This window comes from Mastomys coucha, unplaced genomic scaffold, assembly GCF_008632895.1.
Source record: "Mastomys coucha isolate ucsf_1 unplaced genomic scaffold, UCSF_Mcou_1 pScaffold22, whole genome shotgun sequence".
Lineage (NCBI taxonomy): Eukaryota > Metazoa > Chordata > Mammalia > Rodentia > Muridae > Mastomys > Mastomys coucha.
Genome location: NW_022196905.1, coordinates 106,695,471 through 106,705,278, shown reverse-complemented (window position 1 = coordinate 106,705,278; position 9,808 = coordinate 106,695,471). Strand labels below are relative to the sequence as shown.

The 9,808-nt window shown below is 48.5% G+C and overlaps 1 long non-coding RNA gene across 1 annotated transcript in view; it reads left to right on the top strand.

The window, feature by feature from the left end:
• LOC116070818 overlaps positions 1 to 9,808 on the top strand; it is a 34,169-nt gene that overhangs the window by 17,513 nt on the left and 6,848 nt on the right. Inside the window, exon 3 of the long non-coding RNA XR_004110570.1 lies at positions 947 to 951. This is a non-coding gene — a long non-coding RNA (uncharacterized LOC116070818). The remainder of the gene's footprint in view (positions 1 to 946; positions 952 to 9,808) is intronic.

The window sequence follows — 9,808 nt, the reverse complement described above, 5'->3', positions numbered from 1 at the left end:
TTTTCACTGTTTTTATGTTCTGTTTCCTTGGTGACTCTCTCTCCGCCCCCAGCTTCCCTTAAATACCCCACACTTCTTGTGTTTGGCGTCGAACTCTGGCCAGCATGGTCAGGAGATCGACCCCGGGGTCGAACTCCTCTGACTGGCAAGGTCATGAGATCGACCCCGGTGCCGGTATCCCCAATAAACCTCATGTGATTGCAGCAAGTTTGGTCTCTCGTGAGTCATTGGGTGGTCGCGTCATCCTAAGACTTGAGTAAGGATCTCCCCAGTTCTGGGGGTCTTTCAGGGGCTGGGGATGTGGCTCAGCTGGCAGAGTGCTGGCCCAGCAAGCCTGAGGCCCTAGGCTTGAGCCTCTCACTGCATAAACCAGGTGTGTCTAATGACTGTCATCCCAGCAGTCAGGAAGAAGAGGAGGGAAGAACAGAAGAGCAAGGTGATCTTTGGCTACCTAGTGACTTCGAGGCTAGCCTGGGTCACGGGCAACCTTGTCTCAACAAAACAAATGAACAAACACAAAATAAACAACTGTGCAGTGGTGGCACACTCCTTTAGTCCCAGGACTAGGGAGGCAGAGGCAGGCAGATCTCTGAGTTCGAGGCTGGCCTGACCTACAGAGCAAGTTTTAGGACAGCCGGGGTTGTTGAAACCCTACACAGAGAAAACCTGTGTTTCGAAAACCCAAAACCAACCAAACAACAAAACAACAATAATAAAATAAACAAACAACAAAAATAAAACAAAATGAAAAAGTAAGGAGGGAGTAAAAGCAGACATGTGTTTTGGGGGTCTGTTAAGGACACAGACCCATCTTTACTGTGGAGCCGCAGAAGCGTGACTTCCAGGCCTGTGCTCTGAGCTGACACGAAGGACGCATCCAGGCAGGGCTGACTTAGCATGCACAGCCTGCATTTCTCTTTGCAGCCTGGCATCGCTCAGCTGGGAGATAAAGTCATTTAACTAAGACTGTCTTCTGGCTGGAGCCACTAGAGATGGCTTCCTGTTTGTCTCCTAAGAAGACCCGGGCGGCAGTCCCTGGCCTGCCAGCCTCAGGCAGGCTGCGCGCAAATTGATCTTTGAGCTGGGAGGTTATGAGGTGGGTAATGGAGTCTGTCTGTGCTCCAGAGGCTGTGAAAGTTCCTTCCATTTGCTCCTGGTCCGGATGTGAACTCACGGGCTGCCCAGGCAGCCAGAGGTGTCTTCTGCCTTCAGAGGTCTGTTCTTCTGTCCTCATGGTGTCCCTCAACAGAGAGTGAACAGGGACAATCGAGTACAACTGCAACGGAAATGGTACATTTGCCTGCACAGTGCACAGAAGGGTCTGGAAACTTCTGTAAAGGCCCCATAACAAATATCTTCAGCTGGGCAAGGGTTATGGTGTCCCCTTTCACGTCCAAAGTCACTCAGTGGAGAATGTCAAGTCAACGGGTAAACATCTGGAACTCTGTCTCCAGTCCCGCCCCCTGGCCACAGTGATTGACACTCTCCATGGGGTCATTAGAAGCTAGTTGAGCCAGTCAGAATCCTTTGCCAGGATCTGCTGGAGGAAAAGTTTCTCTCTCTGTCTCTGTCTCTCTCTCTGTGTCTCTGTCTCTCTCTGTCTGTCTCTGTCTCCTCTGTCTCTGTCTCTCTCTGTCTCTGTCTCTATCTCTGTCTCTGTCTCTGTCTCTCTCTCTCTCTTTTGGTTTTTCGAGACAAGGTTTCTCTGTGTAACCCTGGCTGTCCTGGAACTCACCCTGTAGACCAGGTTGGCCTCGAACTCAGAAATCCACCTGCCTCTGCCTCCCAAGTGCTGGGATTAAAGGCGTACGCCACCACCACCTGGCTCTCTCTCTGTCTCTTGTCTCTTTCTGTGTCTCTGTTCCCCTCCACCCCCCATCCCACCTTGTGCAGCCTCCCTTTCTGGAAACTTCTTTCTCATCTGTACCTATAGGATCACAGGGAAAGCAACTGCTCTCCTCACTGCTGGTCATGGTTGGTGTCTTGAGGATGAAAATTTCTTCTAAGAAAGACCATTCACCCAGTGATGGTTCTGGAACATGACCACACATTGTCTGATGTTATCCCCGCCCCCCCCCCCCAAGAGATGTAGTGTGATTTACTTGCTTGCATTTGCTCAGTGACCACCATGATGGTAAGCCACCTCCACAGCTGGTCAGAGAGCATGGCTCCCGGCGAATGCTCACCATCTGCATCCCTCACTTCAGGGCACATCAGCAGCTGTGTGTGGAGACTGCTAGCCTCCTGTGAACCCCAGTGCTAATTTGCCTTACATTTGAGTGAATTGTCTTGGGATGGGTTCTCCAGCCCTAACCAAGCCTTCCCACAGCTTCTGGAATAGCAGAGCCAGGACTATCCAGCTAAGAACCCTAGAGCCCCAGTATGCGAGAACTATGTGGAATTTCACAGTCCACTCAGCTAGGGGCTCTTTGTTATGCAGCAGGAGGTGACTGATACAGACTGGCCTTTGGAGGGCTGGCATTGACAGAATCAGGCTAAGTGGATGTGGGAGCTGTTGGCAGGCATATATGTTCCCACCACTAAGTTTAGGATGCCTGAAGCAACCCTGATTTCTGTTTGTTTATTTGTTTCTAATAATTTTTCTTTATGTGTGTGTATGCATATGTGTGCATAGGTGTCTGCAGAGACCAGAAGAGGCTTTTTGATCTCTTGGAGAGCACTTGTGAATAACTTGATGGGGGTTAGTGGGATCTGAACTCTTGTCATCATGATTAACTGATGAGCCGTCTCGATAGCCTTAGGAAGTCAGTCTCTAAAGACAGAGGAGAAGAAGGATGGAGGGAGGAGGGAAGGATGAAAGGAGGAGGGAGGGAAGAAGAAAGGAAGAAAGATGGAGGGAGGAGGGAAGAAGAAAGAAGAAGGATGGAGGGAGGAAGGAAGAAGGAAGGAGGAGGAAGAAGGGGGCGATGATGTTAAGTTGTGGAGGGGGGTGGGTTTCAGCCACACCTCTATATGTTTTGCTTGTTTTGGGGGGACACCCCTGTAGAGTTCACATAGGTTGGGTAAAATCTCATTTCACTCCAGAGCTTCCAGGGTAAGTGTGTCATTAGTGTGGAAGGAGCTATGAATGTCAGTAACCGACCCCTTCCCCCCACTTTTCTGTGCTACAACAGCTTTGACAAGCAACAGGCTCCAGTGTGAACAAAAGAAAAGAAAACACAAGCAGGTGAAGTACTTTCTGAGAAAGTGCAAGTTCCTGGATCTTGCCGCTCCTGAAACCCAGCCAAGTCCCGGCTTTAATAGAGGCAGCTGGAACAGCAGATGTTTTACTGAACGCCTGTAATAAGTTCTACCTTCGGTTTCGTTTGTAGCCAAGAAAGTCTGAAGGAGCACAATACCCACTGCCAAGGGACTTGTGCGTCAAGGGGAACAAACCAGAAAGAAAGGTTTACAGAAATACAAAGAATGGGTGAGCTCAAAGTCTATGACTAAGTCCCTGAGATTGTCTAGACCTGTTCATTTAGGGTGACTTCTGGTGGCCGCACGCCCCATGGCTAGCTAGCCTTTAAGGGACCTGATGCTAAGCTAGGGGGTCAGAGGAGAGCAAGCATGGCAGATGCCTGAAAGCCTTCTAAACAGTTAAGATGAGGACCCACGTGGCCAAGGCCGGAAGGATGACTCCATCAGTAAACACTTGCTGTATAAGCCTTGTGGCCCCAGTTTGATCTCTGTAGCTCATGGTGGAAGTGACTCTTGAAAGCTGTCCTCTGAAGTCCACCCTCTCCACATGGGAGCCATAGCACATGTCCACGGGCACACACAAATACAATAATAATTAGTAAATAAATAAATAAATAAATAAATAAATAAATAAATAAAATAAAGGGCAGCAGAGGTAGGTGGTTGTGTTTCTTTTCCATAGACCTCATTCCTTGTTTATTTCTATTGTTTTTCTTTTAGGTTTTTTTTTGTTTTCTCATTTGCCTGGAATACAAAGTATCAATCTGGTCTGTCCTCCCCTTTAGATTTTTTTTCTTCTTTGCCTAGAATACAAACTATCAGCCTGTTCTGTCCTCCTGGTCTACTTCTGAACAGCTTGGCGCACATCCTTACAGGGTTTTCTTTCTTATTTGAACACTTGCTATGTGCATGTACTCACACAGGCTGTGGCAAGTTTTTCTTAGTTACTTAGAAGTAGGTCTTGGGCACAAGGAGACCTGGTTTCTTTTTGAAAGAGCTCTTTAATAACTTAAGGGAATATTATCTATCTCCCCCGTGGACCAACAGAGGCTTCCAGCTTTTCGCTTTTGTCTGGACTTGCAGGCTTGGAGCAGCCCTTGCCTATTTGCTGAAAGGTCTCCACCTCCTCTGCTTTGTCAAAGGCGAGGAATTAGTTTTGGCTAATCTGACCGACAATAAGATTTCCTTTTATTGTTTTGAATTTCCTTTATTTTATTATTATTTTTTTTCAGCTCTCAAACACCTTCCTTTTCCTTGGGCAAGCATAACCTCTCTTCTTTGAGCTCCTCCTGGCCTCCACGCCATTTCCTTTCTGCTTGGTGATTGGTGAACTACAGCCTTCCGTTTGTGCTGGAGAGAGGCCCTCTCCAGGGTCTAATTAGCACCAAGGCAGGGCGCTACACTTCTATCTTCCTAGAAGAAACTCAAACCTTTGTCTGGAGTGGTAAAATCTAGTGTTTGACTGTAGGCCAAGACACAAAGAAAATGAACTGGGCCGGGGACAAGCAATCAAAGCTAAATGGACTCCAAGCCTAAGCCCCTTCCCCGGTCAGGACAACAGCTGTCTTCCTGCCTGCTTGTCCTTCTTCTGCATTTCCTACTCCCGGGAAGGCAGAGAGAAATCCTGACAAACGCCCCCACTGAATGATGTGCTGTTCTTTGGGAGTTTTCAATTTGGCTGTATTGATTTATAAGGTCTTTTCAATTACTGAATTCTTGTAGGTGGCAGAGTGGAGGACCGAGGACGTGAGCCCCATGCTCTATTGATCTCAGGTACTTCCACAGGGGCGTCCGTGTGCCAGCCGGAGATTGATGAAGCCATGGATAACGAGGCTTCCCACGCAACATTTATTAAATGAGAATCTAGAATTCATTAACACGGGAACTTGTCTGGAGAATACGAGGGAGGTGCGGAGGAGAACCCTGAGCTGCCGTACTTACTGGTGGTGGCTTTAATATATGAAGGCCATTTGGAATCTTATGAGATTTCCTCTCTCCTTTTATTGGGTGGTGTGCTTGGGTGGCTTCTTGGGAAACATCCATCAAAACTCAGGGGAGATAGGGGCTAGAAAAAAAGGCCAGTTCCTCAATTCATCCTCAAGTGAGGATGGTGTCAGCAGCCAGTACTGAACCTCTGACCCAAAGCAGGGGCTCAGTATACATGAGAAGTGGCAAGGCAGTCAGTGACTGGGAGAGACCACTGAGTACTAGCCATGGCTGTCAAAGAGCTGGTAGAACTACTTCTAAGCCCAGTCAGGTCTGTTCCTAGATTGGAGATTTGTGCCTGCCTTCTCAATTGCTTCCCTGGGGTGGCAGGGAAGTGTATTAAACTGTGCCATGTGCCAGGTACTGTATTAAACTGTGTTAGTGTCTTAGGACTGTCCTAATAAAATGCCACCAGGTAGGTGGGTTAAAGGGGACCAGATTTATCCTCATTTAGCTGGCTGGAGGCCTGATGTCCAGGATGGAAGTATTTATAGGGACTGTCCTGCCCATATAGGGATCAGTCTCTGCTGGTCCTTGGCTCTTTTTTTTTTTTTTTTTTTTTTTTTGAGAAGAGGGCATCGGATCCCATTACAGATGGTTGTGAGCCACCATGTGGTTGCTGGGAATTGAACTCAGGGCCTCTGGAAGAGCAGTCAGTGCTCTGAACCCTGGAGCCATCTCTCCAGCCCTCTCCCCCGGCTCTCCATGGCTTGTTGGGTATATGCCTACCCTTCTTGCTGCCTTCTTTCACATGCCACCTTCCCAGGTGCTGATGTCTCAAAATCTTCTTTATATAGACACCTGTCGCTGAAGGGAGTTCCCTCTCCAGACCATTTGTGACTTCTCCCCAAATGGGTCACGTCTCCAAAGACCCTGTTTTCAAACAAGGTCAGGTTCACAGGTTCTGAGTGGACCTGAATCTCCAGGTGACACTGTTCATAGTACAGGGGTTGTGGGGAACACATGGGTTACCACCCTCCCCCGCAGGCAACAAGGAAAAGTAGAGGGGATTAAGGAAACACATGCCTGTCACGCTAGAGGCAGCTTTGCCCCAGAGTCCTTCCTGCTGTTGAATGGAGGAAGGATGCCACTAATTCTTTAGAGACCAGGAGACAGAGGTCATGCAGGTACCTCCTTACAGCTGCAAAGGGCCGCAGCCAGGTCTTGCCAACTCTTTATCATAAGGGAGCTAGGAAACAGATGTTTATAACGCAGGACCCTACATTCTAACCGCGCCCTGGAAAACACTACTGAATCCCAGAGTTTTCAGTGGGCGTTTTTGTCTGGGCATTCTACCTTCCCTTTGATGTCTCCTTGTCTGCTCCTGCACACTGTGCTTGGGCACAACCCTCCAAAACTTGTCCAGAGTGGCTTAAGTCAGGTATGGTCCCTGGCCTATACCAAGCCGATGTTCTGGGGGGCTTGAAAGAGAGACCAGGGGATTCCCAGTTTCTAATAGGAGCCTGATACTGAAGAGGAAAGACCTGGAACAGCTACCCTGTTCCGGGGTGTGGTGTGGGCAGAGTCAGCAGCCAGTCACTTAGTGGGTCAATTAGCAGGAAGCTGGGAGAATGTAGCCTCACAGGTGGCTCTTGCAACCCAGCCATCCCCTTCCCCGTCTCCTGCCCAGCGTCTCCATGCAGTCCTGGTTGAAATGGAACTCACTATGTAGACCAGGCTGGCCTGTTACTCAGAGATCCATCTGCCTCTGTCTCCAGAATGCTGGAATTAACAAATTGGTGTGTGCCTCCAACTACTTTGGTATCCATTGCCAAATCAGAGCAATTTGGGGCTAACCACCAAATCAAAAGCAATCTGGGGGAAAGGGTTTATTTGACTTACACGCCTGGATCGCAGGCAGTGGATGTACAGTGGATCGCAGGCTTGCTCAGTCTGCTTTCCTACACAGTGAGTATCTGCCTAGGAGTGTCCCCACCCACAATGAATTGGCTCCTCCTCCAATGCTTCAGTCAAGAAAATATCCCACAGACTTGCCTACTGGCTTATCTGATGGAGGTGTTCTCTCAATCGATGTTCCTCTTCCTGGACAACTCTAGCTTGGGTTAAGTTGACAAAAAAAAAACAAAAAAAAAAAAAACCCTAACAGGACACCTTTCTCTCTTATGTCAGCTGGCTGCGTGGTTGACAAGGCTCACTGTTGCTGTCCAGCCCTGCCAAAAAGGAAGGTACTGTGGAGAGGTTGGAGTGTTGCAGATCCAGGGGCTAATTACCTTACCTTGGGCTAGTTCTAGTCCCTGGACAGCTATTCCTTGCCAACTCTGTTATGGAACGAATGTCCCTGATGAATAGATAGAAACTTATTTGGACTCTATTAACAGAGAGCCCCAAAGCTAAGAACGTCTTCAGATAGTATCTTAGCATGGAGAAAAGCTTCCCTGTCTCTCTGTACCTGCCTCTCTGATCTACCCACCTATGTATTTAAACTTGCCTTGGTTATGACTTACATTGTTCTGTAAAAACTACAAACACTTCATGAAACCCATTGCACATTAGAATTTGGGGAAACCTAAATCTGTGTTTCCAGGCCACGGTCATTCAAAATGGGCCCAGAGTAAACTGTTTAAGATAAGAGCTATGGGGTTTTTGTCAACAAGACCAGTGGCTCTCCAGGGACCGCCAGAGTTTGGCTGCCATCTTGTCTGCTGAGGCACACAGCCTTGTGGACTGAGCAGCTAGCAGGCTGTTGGTTTTTCCATCGCGAGACAGCCACTGTGGAACTCCAACTGTGGAGGCCTCAAGCAAGGAACAAGCAACTTCCAGTTCTTAGCCTTGCAGAGGTGATTGAGCTGTTGTTGGTATTTCAATATAAGATGGCCTCATACATTCACACACATAATATCTGTATATCTACACACTAATCTCATGGGCTCTGTCTCATCAGAGAACCCAGAGTGACACAGCTGTCTTCCTCAATGTTCTATCATATCTGGGGGGAGAGACATCTGCTGCACCTGGATTTCACTGGAGCTAACAGGCTTGGACAGTGGATTCCAGGGGTCTTCCTGTCTTCTCACCAGTTGGGATTTAGGTGTGTTGGTGTGTGTGGTTGCACCTGCCATATATATGTGTGTACATATACATATGCACACATATATGCCATATATATATGCATATTACACATAAAATCATATATACATATATATATGATTTTTGTGTGTATTTTTTTGTCTGTCTGCATTTCTGTGCACCATGGAAGCCAGAAGAGGAATTCCAAATCATTGTGAGCTGCCACGTGGGTGCTGGGAATCAAACTCAGGTCCTCTGGAAGAGCAGCCATGCTTAGCCACCGAGTCCTCTCTCTCGAGCCCGCATACCCTTGTTTTTTGCTTGTTTTGTTTTCAAATGGGTCCTAGGGAATTACCTCAGGTCCTCATGCTTGCTTGGAAACACTTCACTGACAGAAACATCTCTCTAGCTCCCCTCCCTTTCCTTCTTTCAGTGTGTGTGTGTGTGTGTGTGTGTGTGTGTGTGTGTGTGTGCAAGCAAGCAAGCAGACGTACATGTATACATGCATGCATGGAGGTCAGAGGACAGCTTTTGTGACTCACTTCTCTCCTCCTACCACGTGGATTCTGGGGATCAAACTCAGGTTGTCAGACTTGGTGGCAATCACCTTTACCCACTGAGCCATCTTGCTGCCCTCCCAGCCTGTTTTAGACAAGTCTAAACCTGTCCTCCTGAGATGGCCATGTGATCATTCAACAGAGCTCTCAATGCAGAATGGATAAGGAGAGGGGCGTTGGTCCTGGGAGGGTAATTGATAGCTGCTTCTTGAGTCCTTTTGAGAGCAGTCTGTGTTTTGGTACATACACAGGGAGTGATTCACCCACTATACTATAGAACAGCAACCCACAGCCTTCCAGGTAGGGCCAGTGATTTCTCCCTCTCTTCACTCCCCCCCCCCCAATTCTTCTGCCATTGCCCTGGCAACAATACAATCTACTTTACAATACAATCTACCTTACTGTCTAGGACGATGGTGTCTCTGTTTCTCTCCCATTTCTTTGTTTGAAACTGTTTCTTTTTCTCCCCCAGGTAAGCCTTGGGTTTCCAGGGAGCATCCTCAGATGTCTTCCTCCTCACACCCGAGGCCCCAGTGCCCTTACCTTGTGGATGGAGTCTTCTCAAGGTGCCCTGGGCTGTGGATAGGACCAATTGCTGCTTACTGACCACAGGGCCACCATGGGCGACTCACCAAGTCGCCTCTGGGGACTTATGGGAGTCCTTACAGGCTGACTGCAGCTGTGTCCTCTACACATCTGGGTCCCTCTGGCCATAGGGAGGTGGGCAGAGAGGCTGTGTGCATTTTGGTTGAGTAACAGCTTTGGGTGTGGGCTGACGTGGGTTGGAATCCTGCCTCTGCCCCACGGACAGCCAGTTCCAGGCCCAAAGCATCCTACCCCACAGAGGAACTTGAAGAACATAAAGAATGTGAGCCTCTTGGACCAGCAGAAATGTAGTACCGCACGTTTCTACAATTTTATAGTTAACTTTTACTATGTTTTCTTGGAGCCAAACTGGGCCCTGGGAGGTGGTGGTAATGTGGCAGCTTCAGGCGTGTACCTTCTGCCTCATGGAGCTGGGGACGGGGGGGGGGGGG